A 23738-nucleotide genomic window follows, 5' to 3' on the forward strand; every position below is an offset into this window, starting at 1 on the left:
TTGACATTATATTCCATCTGCCATTTCTTTGCCCACTCTCCGAATCTGACTTGCTTCTGTAGCCTTTTTTACTTCCTCAAAACTATCTGCCCTTCCAGCTATCTTAATATCATCTGCAAACATTGCAACAAAGCCATCAATTCCATCATCCAAATCACTGACACATAATGTGAAAAGAATCAATCCCAATACAGACCCCTGTGAAAGACCACTAGACACTGGCAGCCAGCCACAAAAGGCTCCCTTTATTCCCATTCTTTACATTCTACCAATCAGCTACTGCTTTATCCATGCTAGAACCTTTCCTGTACCACCCTGGGCTCACAGCTTGTTAAGCAGCCTCCTGTGTTGCACCTTGTCTAAGGCCTTCTGAAAATCCAGGTACACCATATCCTCTGATACATACTTGTCTATCCTGCTTGTTATTTCTTCAACAAATTCAAATAGATTTGTCAGGCAAGATTTTGCTTGAGGAAACCATGCTAAATACAGCCTATTTTATCATGTGCCTCCAAGTATCCTTAATAATCGATGCCAACATCTTTCCAACCACTGAGGCCAGACTAACCAGCCCATAGTTTCCTTTCTTCTGTGTCTCTCTCCCCTCTTGAAGAGTGGGGTGACATTTGGCATTTTTCATTCTTCCGGAACCATTCCAAAATCCAGTGATTCTTGAAAGATCATTACAAATGCCTTTACAATCTCTTAAGACAACACTTTCAGAACTCTGGGGTGTAAACCATCTGGTCCAGGTGACTTAACTACCTTCAGTCCTTTCACTTTCCCAAGAACCTTCTCTCTAGTTTTGGTAACTTCACACACTTCCTGAACCCTGGCACCTTGAACTTCCACCACCATGCTGCTTGTGTCTTCCACGGTGAAGACTGATGCAAAATACTTATTCAGTTCATCTGTCATTTTATTTCCCCCCCACTCCTACCTCACCAGCATTGTTTTCCAATGGTCCGATATCCACTCGTGCCTCTCTTTTACACTTCATGAATCTGAAAAAATATTTGTTACCCTCTTTAATATTATTGGCTGGCTTACTTTTGTATTCCATCTTTGCATTCTTAATGACCTTTATAGTTGCCTTCCAATGGTGGTTAAAAGCTTCTCAATCCTTTAACTTTTCACTATATGTTGCTCTATTATATGCCCTCTTTGACTATGTTGGCTTTGACTTCTCTTGTTAGCCACATTGCGTCATCTTTCCTTTAGAATACTTCTTCCTCTTTGGGATGTATATACCCTGTGCCTTCTAAATTATTTCCAGAAATTCTAGTTATTGCTTCTCTCCATCACCACTGTCAGTGTTTGTTTCCAGTCAATTCTAGCCAACTCCTCCCTCATGCCTCTGTAATTCCATTTACTGTAGTGTAATACTGTTGCATCTGACGTTAGCTTCTCCTCAATTTCAACATCTTCTGACCCTATGTCACCTCTTTCTAATGATCTAATTTCGTTTTTTTACCACCAGAGCAGTGCCACCCCTTCTGCCTTCCTGCCTGTCCTTTCGATAGAATGTGTACCCTTGGACATAAAGCTCGCAGCTATAATCTCAGCCATGATTCACTCGTGCCTAAACATCATGCCTGCCAATCTGCAGCTGTGCTGTAAGTTCATCGACCTTATTCCAATTACAGTGCACATTCAAATACAACATCTTCGGTCCTGTGGTCACCCTTTTCGATTTTGTCCACCTCTTACATTGTAACTCATCCTGTTGACTGCAAAATTGCCCTATCAACAGCCTCTCCTCACTACACATTGTACAGGTCCCTGCTTTGCTAGAAGAGAGACCATTGATCCAAAAATGTTATTCTCTCTCTCCTGCATCAATTCCTTAGCCATATATTAAACTCCATAATCTTCCTCGTTCTGTCCTCACTAACATGTGGGACAGGTAGCAATCCTGAGATCAAAACCCTGACGGTCCTGCCCTTTAACTTAACACCTAACTCCCTGAACTCCCGATGCAGCATCTCATCACTTATCCTACCCATGACATTGGTACGGACATGGACCACGACTTCTAACTGTTCACCCGCCCATTTAAGAATGCTGAGGACTCAATCCAAGATATCTCGGACCCTGGCACCCGTGAGGCAACATACCATCAGGGAATCATGTTCTTGCCCACAGAACCTCCTGCCCATTCCCCTAACTAACTTTATCACCACAGTGTGCCTTTCCCCTCCTTCCCTTCTGAGTTACAGAGGCAGAGTCAGTACCAGAGACCTGACCACTGTGACTTTCCTCTGTTATGTCATCTCCTCTGACAGTATCCAAAGTGATTTACTTGTTGTTGAGGAGGATGGCCACAGGAATATTCTGTACTGGCTGTTTATCTGCTTTCCCCTTCCTGACCTACACACAGTTACCGGTGTCTTGCACTTTGGGTATAACTACCTCTCTATATGTCCTATCTATCACCTCCTGAACCTCTCAAATGATCCAGAGTTCATCCGGTTCCAGCTCCAATTCCTTAATGCAGTTTGTTGACAGCTGCAGCTGGATACAATTCTTCAAGTTGAAGCTGCAGCCATCAGGGACACTGGAGGTCTCCCTGCCTTCCCACATCGCACAAGAGGAGCATTCAACTATCCTGCCTGGCATCTCTACTGTCATAGCTGAGCAAATATAAAAAAGGGAAGGAAGAAAAATCTTAACGTGAGCTTTTCTTTGCTTTCTCTGACTGAAGCTTCTTTTTGCTGAAGCCTCGAAGAGCTAAAGCCTCAAGATCACCATTCTGCGACTCGGTCCTCTCAGATGACTGCCACTATGATCAATCCCAAACGCGGACTGGTTGCTGGTCAGAGCTCAATTTTGCTGCCACAGTCTGCTGCTGCCTTTTTCTACTTGACAGCGGACCATAGTTAAATCCCTTCCTCTCAAAAGTCTGATGACCGGATGTATTGATGTAGTCAATGTTGGAGTGGAAAGCTGCCAGCTCCACTTACAACAATGTCGATAAAGATCCTTCTTCCTTTCCTCTGACACTGAGGAAGATGATCAAAATCTGGTTGATGTTTCTGGAGGCATCATTTTTTGAAATCTTGACTCCAGCAGCAAATCACCACAGTTTGCCACCTTTCCTCTTCTCCAGTCACTCTCAGTATCCTCCACAGTTGTTTGCCATTTAAACATTTGGGGACAGTGCTTATAGACTTTGTACAGGACTCCACTCAGTCTAGGTGCAGAGCTAAACCTTGACTTCATCACCTCAGCTTGCACTTCTTCCTAGAACTAGAACTAGGGGACATGGCCTCAAGATTCAGGGGAGTAGATTTAGGATGGAGATGAGGTGGAACTGCTTTTCCCAGAGAGTGGTGAACCTGTGGAATTCTCTGCCCAATGAAGCAGTGGAGGCTACCTCAATAAGTATATTTAAGACAAGGTTTGATAGATTTTGCATAGTAGAGGAATTAAAGGTTATGGGGAAAAGGCAGGTAGCTGAAGATGAGTTCATGGCCAGAACAGCCATGATCTTATTGAATGATGGAGCAGGCTCGATGGGCCAGATGGCCTACTCCGGCTCCTATTTCTTACGTTCTTATGTTCTTTCAGGAGTGATTCCCTACTGTCAAATTCATGTTGGATGGAGGTGGATCTATCAACATATTACAGAGACCCAGATCTCTTCCTCTATTGGGGTCACAATAAGTGGTCTGGATATACAGCTCTGGTTCCTTCTTGGAGTGTACTAATGTCTCAACTAACTTTTGCCCCAGCATTTGGTGACCCAGATGGGTTGGGTATGAAATTCTGCTCACCTCCTGGCTCTCTCCTTCCAGCTATTTCTATGCCACTCAGTTCTATGCAGGGTTAATAACCTCTTCCTGAGCATGATAATGAGCTCTGGCAAAAGTGGTTATTACTGCCCATTGGACTTCTTATACCAGAGTTTCAGGGACTTCAAATGCTGGTGGATTTTGTGGATCTTGCCGGCTCTCTAGTTCATAGTATATTGCATTCTGAGAAGTAATTGCATTGCAAGGTAGATCTGTACACTATAGTTCCTCCCCCATTAGAGTAATGTAACATAAAGCTATATGCGTCACAAACATTCAATTTCTCTTTAAGAGACCATGTTCAAATAAACATGTTTTCACAATAACAGTCCATAACTAACTTAACTATACTAAAGATCCATTCTTTTGGATGGCACTCTCTGTCTTTCAGGATAGTGCCCTTGGACCTGTGGTGTAACAGGTATCTTGTCAAAGACAACTTACTTTGTTGCAGGCGTCACATTGCTGTCAGTGACTTTATCATCACTGAGAGATAATTCCAGTGGATGCAATGTGTCTATGTTGTTGGATGCAATCGACTCAGGTGTGTTCTTTGGCTGTGCATCCAGTATCTGGTCCACATGACTTCTCCATGTCTGATCTCCAACATCCACAGTTTACATCAGTGGTCCAATTCTTGTAGATGTCCTACCAGGTGTCCACTTGTTTTCTCAGTAATCACGCACAAGGGTTTTCTGTCCAACCTTGAAGTTCTTTACTTATTTACTTGGCAACGGCTGAACTATTTATTCTGCACTTCCCTCCATATATCTGGTTTCAGGAGATCTATCTGAGATCTCAGATTCCAGCTCATGAACACCACTGACGGTGTTTGATTCATCATTGTAAAAGCAGGGTTCTAATGTACATAAAGGAAGTTGTTCACTTTGTGCTGTAGAGAAATGTCCTCCTTGTCAATAGCTTTAATGGATTTCTTGAATGTTTGGATAAACCTTTCAGTTAACCCATTCATTACGAGATGGTGAAGAGCGGAGTTGAAATGTTTGATTCCATATTTCTTCATGAATATTCTGAAATCTTCTGATGTGTATTGTGGTCCGTTGTCACTCACAATTTGTCCTGATAAGCTTTTTCTGGAGAAGATAGTCCTCAGAACAGAAACGGACTTTTCTGATGTGATTGACTTCATTGTTGTGACCTCCGGCCACTTTGAATGAGTCTCCACGGCAATCAGAAACATGAAGATCGTGAATGGACCAACAAAGTCAATATGTACTCTTTGCGATGGTGAATGTGGCCACTCCCATGGGTGTAACAGTGCCTGTGGGGGTGCATCTTGATTTATGTGACATTCTGAACAGCTTTTGGTCAAGTCTTTAATCTGTCTGTCTATTCCTGGCCACCACACATAACTCCGGGTGAGAGTCTTCATCTTGACTGTACTTCATACAGATTGTCTAACTCTCGATGCACAGTTTAGAGTGAACCACAACACAAGGTCCACACATCAGCATTTTTTTGACATTTAGACAGCTGGTCGTGTCTCACTGAGAACTCTGGAAGCAAGGGATTACCATTAATTGGTCACCTGTGCATGGTGATGCCGCAGACTTTTGACGATGTGAGGTCATTTTGTATTTCAAAATTTGTTACTGGCAGTTGATCCACCAATGCTATGTGGAACACTTCTGCTGGGTCTCAGAACAAAGACTTTTCTTCAGTTGTCAAAAGTGGAAGACAGGACAAGTCAGCAGCGTTGCTGTGATGTTTTGGTACCCTTGAACTCCAAGTCATTAGAGTGGGCTCATAGGAAAAGTGCCCAACATTACAACCAGTTAGCAGACATCACTGGGATTCCCTTCCTGTGATTGAAATGGGCAGAAGGGGCTGGTGTCCGTAGAGGTACTGGTGAAATTTCCTTTCTCCCCATGCTAGACTAAGAACCACTTGGTTGATCTGTGTGTAGTTGCGTTCTGTGCTCATCAGTGATCTTGATGCAGATGCAATCAGACCTTCAGATCCATCTTTCATAGGGTGTGACAAAATGGCACCAATGCAATAAGGGGACACATCACACACCAGTCTGATGGGCAGAGATGGGTCATAATGGGTGAGCAATTCATGTGATGTTATTATTCGTTTTGTTTCCTTGAATACGCTTTCACATCTTTTTGACCATTCCCACTTCACTCATGTCTGAAATAGTGCGTTCACTGAGTGCAGCACTGGAGCAATGTTTAGGATCCGATGGCTGTAATTTACAATGCCCAAGTATGACTTGAGTTTGACACATTTTCCAGTTTGGGTGCCTGTAGCACTGCTTCAATCTTCTCTTGTGACTTATGTTAGCCATGCTTGTCAATGACATGTCCACAATATGAGATTTAATTCTTCAAAAAACTCTCATTTCTCTCCCTTTGCCGGCAGACCATACTCACTCAGCCTGGTAAGCACTTCATGAAGGTTCTGGAGATGCTCTTCATTATTCCTGCCCATCATGATGACATCATCAAGGTGACAACGTGTTCTTGGTCAACAATGGAGCAATAGAGTACTTGGTCCATTGCTGTTTGCCAAATTGCAGGAACTGATGCAGTACCAAAGACGAGACAATTATACTGGAACAGTCACTTGTAAGTATTGATTGTGAGGAACTTCCTTCTTGACTCCTCAAGCTCCATTTGCAGATAAGCTTGTGACAATGCAGTCTTTGAATACTTTTCCCTGATTGCCAAAGGTGCAAAACTGTCTTCTATTCATGGCAGGGGAGTCTCCACAGAATGCAGCATTAAGTTAATGCTCACCTTGAAATCCCTATATGTGTGAACGACTCTGGCCTTCCCTTTCTTGATCACTGAGACAATGGGAGTGGTTCAAGCACTCCACCAAACCTTGGCGAGAATTCCAGATGCATCAGGCACTGGATGTGTTTTATAAAATCCTGGTGTTACTGCTTCATCCAGTTCATTTCTGGCCTTCATACCTTTGAATTTACTCATACCCTTCTCAGACACATTCTCATTAGCACTAAACAGCTGTGACAGTCACTGGTTATTGCTATTTTTTGTGCTGTAGTTGCCTGTTGATGACACATTGAGAGCTTTGATTGTGTGTCTGTCTAGTTGGATTTTTCGCAACTATACATGTCTGAATAATGCTGGCTCTCCACTTTTCTACCCATCAAGCTCTAACTGCTGTGTCAGCCTCTATACATCACATTTGCTTTCAGTTTGCCTTTTGGGAGACAGTTTTTCACCTGCATAGGTATTTTGTATCATCAAGGTCTTTTTTAAAAGTAACATAGAAAACAGTCTGTTGTAGTCAGCCTCTGAAGTTAGAGGCAAAGCTAACCTGTGTCCAGCTCCATTTTCACTTCTACACCAGACACATCATTTGTGATCAATATGATTCTGCGATCTGGTTCAGTAATGCTATACAGTTCTCGGCATGGCAGCTTATCTTTGTCAGACTCTGTGTTGTCTGATTCAGTTTCACATTCAGCCACTCACTGCAATTGTTCCGCTTTGTGTCTGAAACCTTTCACTCTGTTTGGTTATTCTCTTTGGTTCTGCTATTTGTCTGAATTGCACACTTTCTCTATGTGGCCTTGTCTTTGACACTTCCTGCAAATTTTTTCTTTGAATCAGCAGTCATCTACATCATGGGAAGATTGGCAACATCAGTAACATTTTTGCTTTTATTGCACCATTCAGCGACGTTTTGTGTGTTTCATGTTCTAAGCTCTTTTTCTGTAGTTCTGCACATCCTTTGCTGCGATCTGTAATGATATTTCAATGGTCAATGCCTGTTCTAAGGTTAGGTCTCTTTCAGACAGCAGCCTCTTTGAGTGCTTTGACTATACATGTCACATAAAAGGACAAGCTTGTATGTATCAGAAAGTTCATTTCTAAAGTCACAGTATTGTGAAAGTTTGCACAATTCTAAAATGTATTCAGAAATTATCTCCTCCTTTGACTGGGTCCTTTTATGAAATCTAAATCTCTCAGCTGTTACTAGTGGTTTTGGGCTCAAGTGATGTTGCAAAATTGCAATGATTGCTTCAAATGCTTTGCTTGCTGGCTTTTCAGGAGTTACTAAGTTGCATAAGAGACTATGTTCTAGCACTTGTTAAGCTAAGAAGTTTGGAGATTTTCTTTGCCTCATCCACATTGTTAGCATTGTAGTACAATTCAACCAGCTTGATATATGATTTCCACTTCACATTAGCACTGTCAAATTCATCAACATCCCCAACTAAGGTCATCATTATGTTAATTTTACTTAAACGTTGCTAGCTATGCTTCTCTCACTGTGCACTGTTACTCATGTGCCCATTCTCTGTACTGGTTCAGTTCACTCTTTTCTCCCGGTGTCACACTCCCTTCCTCTGAATGCTGTCATTGTGTAACTGTCAGTGCAGTTGGTGATATCTGCTAACATTGGGGTTCATACTCATCGCCAATTTGCGCTGTCCGCATAAGTACATATTAAATAAATAAAGGCACACATTCTGAGAAGTTAACTGGTATACTCACTTTACAGAGAGGGCAACAAATCAATACAAATGTATAACTTATCAGTCTATAGTTATTGTTAAGGGGAGCCATTGTGCTAAAAGAAATATATCCATACACTACATCCACCTCCCACCAAAGCCTCCAAAAGAGACCTTGGTCTGCAGTACAACAAAAACTAATCGCTCACTCAACAATTCAACGTATCACAGGCTTTCTCCCTTCTTAATCAAAAAAGACAAAAGCAACTTGTTGATTACTATGTTAAAGTCAGCCATTCACTTCCTTTTCTGTGTTTTCAAAGTTGAGAATCTGCCACAAATTCTCTCCCTCCTTTGAGAGAGAGAGAGAGAACAATCCAAGTACAGAGACCTGTGACAGCTGATCCACTGTTCATAATATACCGTTTTCTCCTGTGATACTTCAGCTGGCGACACTGGGATAGAATCAGTTCATCCACAGACCCCCAAAGACTCAGCGCCTTGAAGACATGCTTATCTTCTAGGGCACACTCTTGGGATATCGAGAAACGGCTGGTCAGTGAGCAGGAACCATCGCCGTATGAAGCATAGTTTGAGTGCAGCTGCAGGTCAAGAGCACTGATGGAACCCCTTCCATGCTGAAAAGGGAAATAAAAGAGACATTAATGGTAGAAATTAAGCTGCTTCCACAGATAAGCTCGAAGAAGCTACTGTCTAGTACCATTGTAGCTCTGCCTTATTGTACGTGAGTACAACTGCAAATTTAAGAGTTATTTGGATAAGTATGTGGAGGGTAGAGATTTGGAGAGAAATAAAGACAACTGGGACTAGCATGAAGGATGCTGATATTGGCACGGGCAAGTTTTATTGTGAGGCCTGTTTCCATGTGCTATTGCTCTGACATTGTGAAAATAAGCACTGATTCATTTTGTGACAATTTCTATTCAGAATTGGCCGAGAAACTTGTAAGTTCTTCTGTATCTTTTTAAACCAATTTGGAAATAGACAATGTCCCAATGGATTGTTGTGTATCAAGTGAAATTTATTAAAAAGGACAGGGGATCAGCAACTTATTAAGGATTAAGATTTCTCTTGACTATGCAAATTGCTTGAAATGTGGTGCTAGTTTGTGAGCAGTGTGATAATGAATCAAGAATGTGCATTTAGTTATTGAAACTGCAGGATGAATATTAGGCAGGAAACTGGGACTAATTAATCATCTCTTATTTGAAAGGGAGCCCAAGGGTGGTTCTTTGACCAACAACAAAATAGTAATTTCAACAATGCAGGTCATGGGGGAGAGCTATGTCCACCTGAGAAAATAGATAACATATTGTGTAATAGATTGTCTGCAAAATGACACCTCCAGTGAAGCTGCAGTCCCTCAATAAGAGAAATAGGGCTTGAACCAATGGCCTTCACACCCAGAAGTATGTGCACCACAAAGCAAGTTCTGTGTTTATTTATTTACTCTGTAAGGCAGTCCTTTAAGGCATATTAAATTTCTGTCCTCTTGTTACATTGTTGCCAGCCGATTAAAAACATCTATCAAGGTTTTGTGTCAGATTATTACTGTCATTTATAATCTTAAAAGCTTCCATCAATCTGGAAATCTCAACCAATTTTTGTTTATGTACTTCATAAACTTGCTGCACATTGCAGCACTAGACTAGGTGTTACAGTAGTGTAGGCGTTAGCGTGATGCCTTTGCAGCTTGGGCATTCTGGAGGTTAGAGTTCAAATCTGGTGCTGTTCTGTAAGGAGTCTCTACATTCTATCTCTGAAATGTATGGGTTTTCCCAAAGAGTGTTTCGGTTTCCTCCTACGGTCCAAAGATGTACCAAATAGGTTAATTGGACATTATAAAATATCCTGAGATTTGGCAAGGGTTAATTGGGTATTTTTGTGGGCTTGCTGGGGCAGAATGGCTCCAAGGACCAGAATGGCTTACTCCATGTTTTGTCACTAGATAAAGTGCATCTTCAGTTATTTACCTTGGGCAACTGAGTTCATAGCTTTCCATTTATCTGCATAATCATTTTTTCTTTGGCAGTAATATTTCATTACTTTGCCAAGAATTACTCCTTTTTATGCTCTCCACCCCTTTGCAAGTTGCACTATCACTTCCCAGCTTCTTACTTCATTCCCCCCTCCCCCACCTACCTGGCTTTACCTATCACCTCCTAGCTTGTACTCCTACCCCTCCCCCAAACCATGTTACACTGGCTTGTTTCCCTTTCCTTTCCAGCCTTGATAAAGATTCTCAACCGGAGATTTTGAGAAATTATTCATTTCTATAGATACTGACTGACATGCTAGCATTTTGTCTGTTATAAAACAAAGTCTCTAGTATGATAAGATGGACTCTTGATCTCACAATCTACCCCACTGTAACATAGAAAACCCACAGCACAATACAGGCCCTTTGGCCCACAATGCTGTGCCAAACATATACTTACTTTAGTAGTAGCCTTGCATTTTACTGTCTACATGTATTGCACTTTATTTCTACTGTAACACTTCATTCTAAACTATTATTTTTTTGCCTTGTGCTACTGTATTTCAAATACAAAATATTTACATAAGACATAATATAGAATCCAGCAACACTCAAAAGGCACTACATTTGTTATAGTTAAATAGTGTATTCAATACAATAATGAATTTTGTAAATTAAGTAATGACTGTATTCACTTTGGATTTTACTGAAAGCATCATGTATTTTGCTACACACACAAAATGCTGGAGGAACTCAACAGATCAAGCAGCATCTATAGAAAAGAATAAGTAGTCAATGTTTTGGGCTGAGCCCTTTCTTCAGGACCAGAGAGAAAGTTGATGTCAGTGTAAGAAGGTGGCGGTAGGGGAGAGAGAAGTATAAAACAGTAGGTAATAGGTGAAATCAGGAAAAGAGGCATGGGGGAAGTAAAGAGCTAGGAAGTTGACTGGTGAAAGAGGTAAAGGACTGGGGGAGGGAGTCTGATAGGAGAGGATGGAAGACTATGGAAGAAAAGGAAGGAGGAGAAGCATCAGATGGAGGTGGTGGGCAGGTAAGGAGATAAGGGATGGAAGTGAGAAGTAGAATTGAAATTGTTTATTACCGGGAGATACTGTATTTTCTGGCAGACGGAGCGCCAATGCTCAGCGAAGCAGTCTCCCAATCTACATCATATCTCACTGATATGTAGGAAGCCACACTGGGAGCACTGGATACAGTAGGTGACCCCGAAAGAATCACAGTTGAAGTGTCACCTCACCTGGAAAGACAATTCGGGTTCCTGAATAGTGGTGAGGGAGGAGGTGTAGGGGCAAGTGTGGCATTTGTTCCGTTTGCAAGGATGAGTGCCAGCAAGGAGGGCTGAGAGGACAAGGGATTCATGTAGGGAGCGAGCCCTGCTGAAAGCAGTGAGTGAGGGGCGAGTGGAAATGTGCTTGTTGATGGTTTCCCAATGGAGATCACAGAAGCTACGGAGAATTATATTCTGGATGTGAAGGCTAGTGAGGTTGTAGGTGATGATAAGAGGAACCCTGGTGTGATGGTGGGAAGATGGGGAAAGGTTTGCAGGTGAGGGCATCATTGATGTTGGAGGAAGGGAAGCCCCTTAATTGGAAAAAAAGGACATCTCATTAGTTTTGGAATCTTTGAAGGAGGACATCATATTTTGCTACAGCCTTGGAGACTACAATTTCAATTTGATTCACTTGGAACACTAGATCTTGCCTGTCTCCTCTAGTTAGTTTTGAAGTCACCAATTACCTCCAATGTTATCTTTTTTGAGTCAGCTCTGAATGCTTTAGCTCTGACATGACTTATCTTCACTAGTCCTTTGTCCTCTGGCTCATGGTTAGCAATCGATTTCTGGTATAAGATCTTCACTTTACTTGCCCTATTACTAAACTGTTCCCATAAATTATGGACACACTTTCAAGAACATTTTTATCTCATGTTCTCAATATTTATTGCTTATTTCTATTGTTTTTTTTTTCTTTTTTGTATTTGCAGATTTTTTCTTTACACGTTGATTGTTGTCCATCCTCTTGTGTGGTCTTTCTTTGATTCTATTGTGTTTCTTGTATTTACTGTGTTTGCCCACAAGAAATTAAATCTCAGGGTGACATATATGTACTTTGATAATAAACTTGCTTTGAACTTTGAGAGATTTGAAGGAATCTCCTGATTACAGTAATATAATTTCTCATGGTATCTTAATCTATATTTGATCCAGTCTATTCAACAACTCCATTCATAGCAGGGCCATTGCAGACATTCACATTATCTGCCAAATGGATTGCCTTCAAAGTCCTTTTGCACTGGACACAGGTAGTCATGATCTATCCCTTGTTAACATGTCTGTTGAATGGATAGAGCTGTCTCTATTCACTTTGCTTTCATCCTGAGTTTTGCTTTCTCTCAGTCTCCCAGAAAGCTACAGAGCAGCCCTTAAGCTACTGTTTCCTTTAGCCATCTCAGAATGCTTCCTTACATTTGAAATAAACCTGGAAGAGCACTTGAAAAGACAGAACTGAAAAAACTTGATTGGGGACTGGGACTAGCTTATCTTCTGACTTGTAAGCTCATGCTGGACTGAATGTACTCCCTGTATTTCCATAATTCTATTTAAAATGCCGTAAGGGGAAAAGAGCAGATTAATTTCCCTAAAACACACTTGCAAACCAGATGGAATTCTTTATGTTTTTGTAGTTTCATAAACTGCACCACAGGTGCTCGTTGCTTATTCCAGATTTATTTAATTTCCTGAAATTAAATTACTAAAATGCTAGAGTTTTTGACTCTGATACTCCAAACTTCTTTAAAGAAGGGAGACAAAAGACAGGAAATTTCAGACCAATTAGTCTGACTTCAGTAGTTGGGTAGATGTTGGTGAACTTTGAGGAAAATTATAAAAAAGGCCAAAGTAAACATGGTTTCCTTAAGGGGACATGTTGCATAACAGAACTGTTGGAATTCTTTGAGGAAGTATCATGCAAAATAGACAGAGTTAGTGGATGTTGTTTACTTGGATTTTCAGATAGCCTTCAATAAGGTGCCATGTGTGAAACTGCTACACAAGAAAGATACCTGCATAGACAGTAGAATGGCTGACTGGCAGAAGGCAAAGGGTGGGTATAAATGAAGTCTTTAATGGTTAGATGCCAATCACTAGTGGTGTTATGCAGTGCTCAGTGTTAAATCTGCTGCACTTCATGTTATATGTTAATGAGCCGGATGGCGAAATTGATGGCTTTGTAGAGAAGTTTCTGGAAGATAGGTGGAGGGCAGATAGTGTTGAGGAATAGAAGTCTGCAAAATTACATGGACAGGTTAGGAGAATGGGCAAGAAAGGGACAGATAGAATGCAATGTCAGGTATTATATGGCTGGCTATTCACTTTGGTAGAAGGAATAAGGGAATAGATCATTTTCTAAATGGGAAGCAAAATCAGAAATCAGAGGCGTAAAGGGATCTGGAAATCCTACTGCGGGATTCCCTGAGGGTTCACTTGCAGGTTGAGTTGATAATAATGTAATATTCAAAGTACATTTATCAAAGTATGTATACGTTATACAACCTTGATCTGTCTGATTAAGGGCAGCCATGAAACAAAGAAACCTCAAAAGCACCCTTTAAAAATGACCACCAAACATCGGAATCTCAGAGAGTGGAAAATAAGCAAATAGAATTCAGAACTGGAGTTTTATGAATGATTCAAAGCCAGGCAACACTGCAGCTGGAGCAGTGAACAGCATAGTCCATCACAGAGCTGAGTAAACATTGTGAGACCACAGGCACGAAGCTAGGCATCACTGCAGCCAGCACTACAGCTCAGTGGAGAGCACAGTAATTGTTGCAGAGCAGCAAAGAGAACTGGACCTCACCTCACCACTGCTCCCAATACCCTGGCTTTTTATAATCTGGGCTGGCATTTAAATTGTTCAATAAACCGGGTCATTCCTCGCTATTGGAATGCTCTGGGGCCTGGACCCCGCTGGCAGGACTCCGCCTGTAACTGTCTTTTCTATTTCAGTTCAGCACTTAAATTGATCAGACGTCGGAACTTTCCTCACTCCTGGGGATACCATGGCTCTGCCTTGACTCTGCTTCCCATGACTCGGCTTTGCCTGCACCTGTAGCTCCACGTCCACCACCGCTCGTGTTGATCATCATTGATAAGCAACTGTAGTGGTCACCAACCATTTTAAACCCAAAATCCCCTACCTCGGCCTTAGTAAAAAGCAAGATCAACCCCACATCAATTAGTTACACGCATGCGCACCAGGGCAGAAAAGACCGGAAGCACAACCCTGCAACCCTGAAGTAGAAATAATATATAAACACTGGGGGTACCCACCCTTTTTATTTCCACTGCAGACCGGTTTAATATTGATAATATTCTTGTGGACCAGATGGCGGGGGGTGGGGGGGTTGTTAAACATGACCGGAATACAACGATACTCGAAGCAGGTTCCTTATGTCCAGTCTATTCTAGTTTTCACGGCTCTCGGCTTCTGTCCCGCTTGCTCACGTTTTTTCCACTGAGAAAACTCAGCAGGTTCGTCTTTAAGTGCTGGGTGCTTGGACTCAGGGTACCGAAGCAGTTTTGAGATATCACCTCATTAGACAGCCTCCTGCCCGCCACCAGATGCATTGGCCAGGTGCGACTGGTCGTGGGTGAGGTGAGAGGACAAGGTCAGGGCTGGGGGTCCCCATACCGGGGCCGCGGCGTTCACAGTCCGGAGAGCACGGCTGACCGAGCGGGGATGCGACAGAGCACCCGCCCACCCATCTTGTAGGATCTATTGGCCGACAAATGTTTGTTTCAGTAGATCGCAGCGCGGTAGCTGCTCTGATACTTACGAAACGCTGAGTCCGAATTAGGTCATCTGCGAAAATTTTAGCACCGGGTTCCCCACGAACATTCGGTGTGCTGAACAAGGTTCAGAGGCAGCGCTCCAGGCCGGTAGCGAGGGCACTTCCCGCCGGCCGCCAAGGGCAGCCACTAATCCCTGGCATGAGGATATCACTGCATTTAGTCGCCTGATGACTTTGCATGGGTTCAGGTTCAACAGTGGGCCAACAGGGAATGAGGAAAAACGCAGCTGACTCATATTGTTTCCTCGCGGCCCGGTGTTTGGGGACCAGTGAATTACACTGTGTAGTGCGGAAGAGCTACACGCATGCGCACTGGACAGAGAGAACGGAACTAAAACCCCACAACCCGGAAACAATCTCTCAACAGTATTTGTGTATTTATTTTTCTTTTTTCTTCGGGATCAACTGGGAAAGTCTCAAAGATCAACTAGTTCATCGCGATGGACGGGTTGGCGACCACTAAGCAACTGTATATAGTAGTTTCCTCTACTTTATTTTTGCCACAGGTAGGTAGTCACTCACCTTAAACCAAATGTTAGCATTCGTTTCGAAAGGACTACAATATAACAGCAAGGATATAATGCAGAGGCTTTATAAGACCACACTTAGCACATTGTGATCTGCTTTGTGGATATTATGACATTGGAGAAGCTCTAGATTAGGTTTAGAAGAATGACCCCAGGAATGAAAGCTGAGCATATGAGGAGCATTTGATGACTCTGGGCTTGTATTTGCTAAAGTTTAGAAGAATGAGGAAAGAATTTTATTGAAACCTACCATAATATTGAAAGACCTGGATGTAGTGGATGTAGAGAGGATGATTCTAATGGTAAAATCTGTGTCCAGAGGGCATAGCCTCAGGGTAGAAGGACGTCCCTTTAGAACAGAGGTGAGGCTGATTTTTTTTTAGCCACAGGGTGGGGAGTCTGTAGAATTCATCGCCACAGACTTCTGCGGAGACCAAGTCATTGGGTACATTTAAAGTAGAGGTTGGTAGATTTTTCCAGCAGTAGAAGTGTCAAGCGTTATGGGGAGAATGTAAGAGAATGAGGCAAAGAGGGAAAATAAAGCAGTCATGATTAAATGGCAGAGCAGATTTGATAGGCTGAATGGCCTGATTCTGTTCCTAAGTCTTATGATTTTATAGAATGGGGATTAAATAAATATTTCCAGGATTTACATTGATAAATTACTAAGAATGCTAATGTCCTACTGTTTCAATTAAATAATGAAACAAATACAATAAATTGTTGCAAACCTTAAAGATATAAAAGTCCTTTCTGTAACCTTTGTACAGACAAAAAGTAAGAGACTTCACTTAATAAGTTATGTCAATAAAGGAGCTGATTTAAAGCTACCACATCCAAGAAGAACCAAAAGATGTTCTGTTTTTTTTTGCAGCTTTCAGCTTGCATTCCCTGTGTGCATTCAGCTGAACTGCAAAGCCTGGTAAGTACAGGTTGCATGACTCTTAATTCATCTGTCAATCAGATCATTAGGCTATAAGAAAGTTAGTGAATTGAAAAATATCAGGAATTAAATTAATGAATGGAACAAAAGGGCTACCACCTAACGGTTGGGAGTTTCATCACACCAAACCATTAATATGGCTGCAGTAACCTTCTGAAATTGTCTACGTTTATAATATTTCTAAAGGCAGGAACTCCTTTATACTGACTCTTGTGCTTCCAGTATATATTAGGTTAAATATCCTTGTATAACACAACAGAGGCCCTGTTCCTGCGGGGCAGCAGGCGCTAATGCAGTTCCTAAAGAATCAATATGTATTTGCATCTCTATATGTTAATGCTCTAACAACAAAGACAAAGTTTTCTTTTTTTAAACAACTTCACTTTCTCTGTTCACATTGAGTACACAAGAGCTGCCATCTTCTCACCCTTTACCTCCTCTTGTATGCATACTCATAACAGGGAAAGTGTCTATCCCACCTCTAACATACAGAACTCAACACTATACACATTTTGTATGATGATTCATCACCACCTCTGATGAAAAACAACAGTAGTGTCGGCGATTTAAAATATAGTATTGTATCTGAACTTAGCCCCACATTCATAGGTATAAGCACACAGTCTTGTCGTTTATCTGTGCAGAGGAGTTGTTGTTGCCAATCCATATTGATTGGGGTCTGCAAGTGAGGAAATTGAGGATCCAGTTGCATAGGGAGGTATGAAGACCTAAATATAAAAGCTTAGTGATTAGCTTTGAGAGGATGATGGTGTTGAATGTTGAGCTGTCGTCAATGAAGAGCATCCTGATGTGTACATCTCCGTTGCTCAGATATTACAGAGCTGAGTAGTGAGTCAATGAAACGTCATCTGTTGTTGGCCTGTGTGATGGTAGGTACACTGGAGTGGATCCAAGTCGTTCCTCAGGCAAGTGTTGATATGCTTCATGAACAAATTTCTAAGGCACTTCATCACAGTTGATATAAATGCTACTGGATGATAGATATTGAGGCCAATTACCATTAACTTCATGTGCTCCAGAAGTCTATATGAAGCAGTTGCATACCTCAGACTGCTGAACTGAGAGGTTAAAGATATCAGTAAACACTCCAGCCAGCTGTTTAGCACAGGTCTTCAGTAGTCGGCCAGGAATACTGTCTGGATTTCCATGGAGTAGCCCTCATGAAGGATGCTCTCATGTTGGCCTTAGAGTCTGAAATCACAGAGTTGTCGGGGGCTTTGGTAGTTTGTACCTTCATGTTCTACTTGTCAAAGTGATCATAAAAGGTAATTAGCTCATCAGGGAGTGAAACCTGGCTTTGCTTTGTAAGATGTAATGGCATTCAAACCCTGTCTCAGCTGCTGTACGTCCTCCTATCTTTCAAATTTGGACCAGAATTTCCACATTGCATGTGTGACTGCTTTCACGAGTGTTACATGGACCTCTTGTACTCTTTTGGGTCACCACTTCTGAACATCACCAGTCTAACTGCCAACAGATTATGGACCTCTTGGTCTATTCAGGATTTCTGTTTGGGGAAGAATCTGAATAAGTTTGTAATATATGAGGCTGAGCCACAAACAATGAATACACTGACCTTTCACACTCAATGCCAACAAATCCCTGTAATAAAAGGAGGGACCTGGCATAATTTGGAAGGAAGAACCTTGGATAGAATGGGCAGAGTTAATTGTGGCTGGTTTGAATTCTGACATTTAGGATCATTGATTAGGGGTGGGGTGTTTAAGTCTGGTGGTCAGATAGTAAGATAGGTTTAATAGTTAAGGATGCAATCAATGTTCAAGCTTTCAGTTGGTGTGTAAGATGTGAGTAGGGATTAGTGTCTTTTAAGGAAGACAGTCCCCCTGCATTTAGTGGTTGGTGATGGCAGTATTAAGCTGCTGATGCAGTCTGGTTACAGTTTGCTGGAAAGCTTAGCTGAGCAAGGATCATGAGCAAGGTGGAGTGCTGCACTTGAATAAAGAACAAAGCTCAGAAGGATAAATGCCTACTTTAGAGGGACCTCACTGAATCACATTCCCATTATTAGCATGGAATTGGCTCATGCAGCTTCCTTTCCTGACAATGTTGTTGGAATACAATGTGCTCATCTACTGTACTCTGCATTAATGTATCCAATGTACAGCATGCTCAAAACTAGGTTGTCAGACTTTATTTCCTTTTCTCAAATATTTAAACTTTGTATTAATTTTGCATTGCTCTGTGCTCATAACATGGTAAACTAGCCATAATATCTCAGAATTGGAAATGTATTTTTCTACAGTTATAAGTTATTGAGACTTTCATTAAAACCTCAATCATATTTAGTAGATGCTGTTCTGAATTTGAACCAAGAATTGGCTGTGTCTACATAAGTCTCAGCTCAGAAAATATATTCAGTTATTTAATTGATTTTATGCCTTGTTTATTCCATTTTGGTTTATCTTTTTGTTTCAATAAACTTTTTCTCTTTCATATTTAACATTCAACTATGGCTGAGTAAATAGTGACATGCATCCTGCGGTTTAGCGGAGTGATTTTCACTTACAAGGGAGTCCAGACATTGAACGCTGGAACTGTCACCACCTGATCTTTTCCTGTCCTCATTCATTTTCTGCACACATGTTATTTTCACTAGGAGTCACTGAATTGCAATTATCATCAGCAAACCTTGATTGATTTTTGTCCTCTCTAACTCAAGGACATTATGGTTAATTGAACCTTTGCCAAATTTGCTTTGTCTAACTTCAAGTAACTTGGTACTGACCAGGAGCCCTAGACAAGATTCTTCAGATGCTCAGCTGTGCAATGCATTTACCAAATGACACATGAAGCAGAGCTTTTCACAAAGTTCAATTTTTCCATTATTAACGTTTCATTGCTCCCTTTGATTATTCAATTTATTTCAGCTTTTAAATAAAGTATATTGTGGCATGTTTGCTTCCTTCTAAGATTTTTCCTTGACATTTGCCACTTCCATTACATCCTGTTCTTGTTTTCTTTTCATAATTCTACACTGCATTCTTCAGCAATTTCTAAAGATTCTGATGAATCAACAATTGGTATATATTACTGGAACTTGTTATGTGACAGGCTGGTCCTTATCAAAACTGAGTTCAAAAATTATATATAAAACAGAGAACAGTCATTGAAGCAACTTAGAGGGTAATTTTGAGGTTACGTCCACACTACACCAGATAAATCTGTAACCAAAGCATTTTCTCTTTATTTTGACCCTCTGTCCACACTGAAACTGCGTTTTCGTCCCCCGAAACCGGAGCTTTTCAGAAACGCTCTCCAGGGTGTGTAATTCTGAAAACACCATTTGGACAGATCAGTGTGGAAGGGGTAAATGGAGAAATCTGATAACGCCATGACAGATAGACAGTAGCCTACTATTTCATGGTTTTTTTGAACGCAACTTAACAATTTCAGAACAGACGGCAACAAGACTGAAGCCAGAAGAGTTAGAAATATACTCACCAAATACTTTGACCCATAACTTATTGAATAAATAAGTATACTCACTTTGCCCTGTTTTCTGTCCTTGCTTGTATGAGGGTAGTTTACCTTCATATGCAAATATGCAAGTACTTCTCTGACAATAGATGTGTAACAGCCTAATGTAACATTGTATGGAAATATAAGATATTACTGATGCAGACATATTTTATACATTTAACAAGGGGCTTTATTAATGCAACAGAGTTCATCAGTTTATCAATGTTCGTCGTCAGCTGAGTCATACTGTCCATGAACTCCCTGTCGGTTGCCTCCATATGCTCCAGTATTTGTTTTTTTTTAGTTTTAAGTCCTCCTGCACGAGAGCCAACAGCTACCCGTCATTTTTCTAGTCTGTAACTGAACAAATACGCAACGTCTTTCACAGTGAGATTCAACACCAAACATGTTGCTTGTTTTCGGTAGATGTGTCCTGCACATGCACAGTAGGAGGAGAATCACCCAAATATCCGTTTCAACGTGGACAGAGATATTTTTAAAAACGCCTAGTGTGGATGTAGCTTAAGATATTTGAATGGAATAACGATGTCCAGGCAAATGCATCATACCATCCGTGTTGGAAATTTCAATTACAATTGAAATGCTTTGGAAATGGTCAGAAATTGTGAGAGATAAAGAGTTAGTGTTTCAGCCCAATATCCTTTCAATAGAACTGAAGGGGAATATTAGGACTGCAACAGACTTAAAAGAAAAAGTGATGAGCTGAAGGAAGGAAAGCACAATAGGGCCTGTGATAGGCTCAAATCAAAGGAGGTGAGTGGAGGAAGGGGTAATGGGCAAATTAAAAAGTTTGGTAATGATATGTAAGTAACTGATGGGTCTAGAAGACTTCAAATGGCAAAAAGTAGAAATACAGTTGTTTAAGAATAGAGCAGAGGTTATGTTCTAAAATCATTACTTTCAATGCTGAGATTGGAAGATTGGAAAATGTCTACAGTATACATTTTCGCTAACATTTTCTAGTGCTGTTAACCAGTTTTTCTCTCCATAATTGAACAGTTCACCCCGTTATCATAGCTCAATATAACAATGGCAAGCTTTGACAAAAATAATAACAATAACAAGAGGTACATTTCATTTCCTTCTACTATTCATTCTATTTTTTTTTAACATCCATGTTAAAAAAAAAGATGATTTGAAGAGTTTTGAAGAGAATCAGCTTTTCAACAGGGGTTCTGTTCAACAAATGAAAAGAGATGCAGCTCCAGGGAAATGTAGGGAAATCTCTTCTGAAATATCTCCAACGGTGTTTGACTAATCAGTATTTATTGGCATATAGAAATATTTATTGATAGTGAATAAATAAAGGTTTGTAATCTGAAAGGAGAAATAAATGCTTGATAATATTCTTCAGATGCAGTATAACATACAGATGCTTCCATAAATTTCCAAAAGTTGGTTCTATTGAATTCAATTGAACTATTGTAACGTGCCATCCATGTTTAGCACTATATCATGTTACTTACCAGTCATAATCTATGGATCAATCAAGAAGCTATGCAGTTTAACATTCAATCTTTCAGTATAATGCTTTGATTGTTTATTCAGGGAAGTACTTGTTTTCCCTGTAAGGACATTAATCTATCAGAAGGTTGGCCTCCAAGGAGAATGATTAATTAGTTACTGTTATTCTTGCACCTTGGGCTTGAGAATAAATACATATGAAAATATGCCTATTTTTTATTCAGTGTCGTATTTTCTGCTATCATTTGTGCCCAGATTGGAAGTTGCAGCAAGCTTTGTTTGCATTCAAATTTGTACTTAGTAAAATATATTAGGAAACAATTTCCATGTATTTAAAAATTATGCAAGGGACCTGTTAGGAACTGTTAAATATGAGAAGCTGAACATACTGGTAGCAACTATATATTTTTCTCTCTCAAATGTATAAATGCTTGTAAAATACTGAATCATTTCTGTCATATTTAGATCTTACCACAAAAGTTACATAGCTATATGTTCTTTCCATCCTTCACAGGAGACCTACATGCTCTGTTCCTTCAATGAATTCTGAGGTGAAAACCATTTAAAGAAAAATTTTTAAATAGAATGTTCAGTTGCATATCAATCTACTTCTTCCAGGTATCATCAGCTATCTATAATGATCCATGCACAGCAGTTTCATCATATGTCTTATAAAGATTTTCAGTGTCAAGAGTTCTGGTCCCATTAACAAAAAAAAATGTTAGTGGCCCTAATACGTGTTTGTTCACAGACTGACTTCTGGGTTAAAAAGGTGCTGGTGAAACGTAGCGATGACTCCTGGCAGCACAAAAAGCTACTAACTATTTTATTAATCATACTTTTTCTGGAAAATGAACACTGCGACCAAACAGTGCAACCTAGCATTTTTGTGGTGCGAATTGAAGCACCAAAGGTATAGGATGGTTGCTCACTCTTGGACCCAAATCGAAGCAGTGGGGCCCAGGCCCAAGAGAGGGGAACGAGCCAAGTCTTGGTCATTGCTGGAGCAGACGTGCATCTGATTTGAAGTTGGAGATCTGAAGCAAGACAGAGTCAAAGCAGTGGGGCCTGAGCCCAAGAGCAAGGGTCAGGCTGAGGTTTGACCAATTTAAATGCCAGGCCTAACTGAAAAGGTCAGGTAAGGGCTGAACTGAGGTGGCAGGTCCAAAGCCTGAGAGGGTGTCAACGTGGCAGGGCCTGGGTCCAAAAATAAGGAATAACTTTCTGTTTGGTCGATTTAGGCACCAGGCCAGATTGAGAAGTTCGGAGTGTCGGAGCCGAAGGCAAGGGCTGAACCAGTATTCAGTGCACTGCCTACGAGGTTTATTCAACACTCTGCTGAACTGAGGCTGTGGCCTGCAACTAACAGACCCCTGGACCAGCTGTAATTAGCTTCGTGGCTGCGGACTGAATGTTATCTACTTACTTCTATTGTTTGCACCATTGGCTTTTTTCCCTGCACATTGGGTGATTGATTATTTTTTTTTAATGGGTTAAATTAGGTTTCTTTGTTTTTTAGCTTCCTGTAATGAGACAAATCTCAAGGATGTATATAGTATACATGCTTTGATAATAAATGCTCTTTGAACTTTGATAATAGTGAGCCTGATAAAATAAGAGAGATTGAGTAGAATAGACTATGTTCTTTAGAGTTTTGAAGAAGGAGAGGACATCTCTTTGAAATATACAATTTCAGAATGCTCAGTAGGGTAGATAAATGGAGGATATTTCTCCTGCCTGATTTTAGATATTGGGGTCATAGTCTCAAAATAAAGAGTAAGCATTAGGGTTGTAATGGGGAAAATCAGCAGGACCGGAAGGGCTATGAAATTTTGAAATTCTCTCCCCTGAAGAGCTGTGTGGAGTCTGTTGTTAATTGCATTAAAAACTGAACCATTAGATATTAGAATATTGGAAAGGATTCAAAAATTGATTTGATGGAATTTAGGTAGAAAGTTGACCCGATCTTTTTTTTCATGATGAAATGGAGCTGAGAGGATGAAGATCACTGCAGATAATTGCTTAAATTTTTAATAATAGTGACAAAATCCAATGGAACTGACAGATCTTTGCCAAATACTCATATGAATGCAATACTTGAAATCCAATAGTTGCTGGTGGTGATCTGTTGGCTGCCACTTATGATGCTGACCTTCACATT

Source organism: Hypanus sabinus, chromosome 20, assembly GCF_030144855.1.
Source record: "Hypanus sabinus isolate sHypSab1 chromosome 20, sHypSab1.hap1, whole genome shotgun sequence".
NCBI classification, from domain to species: domain Eukaryota; kingdom Metazoa; phylum Chordata; class Chondrichthyes; order Myliobatiformes; family Dasyatidae; genus Hypanus; species Hypanus sabinus.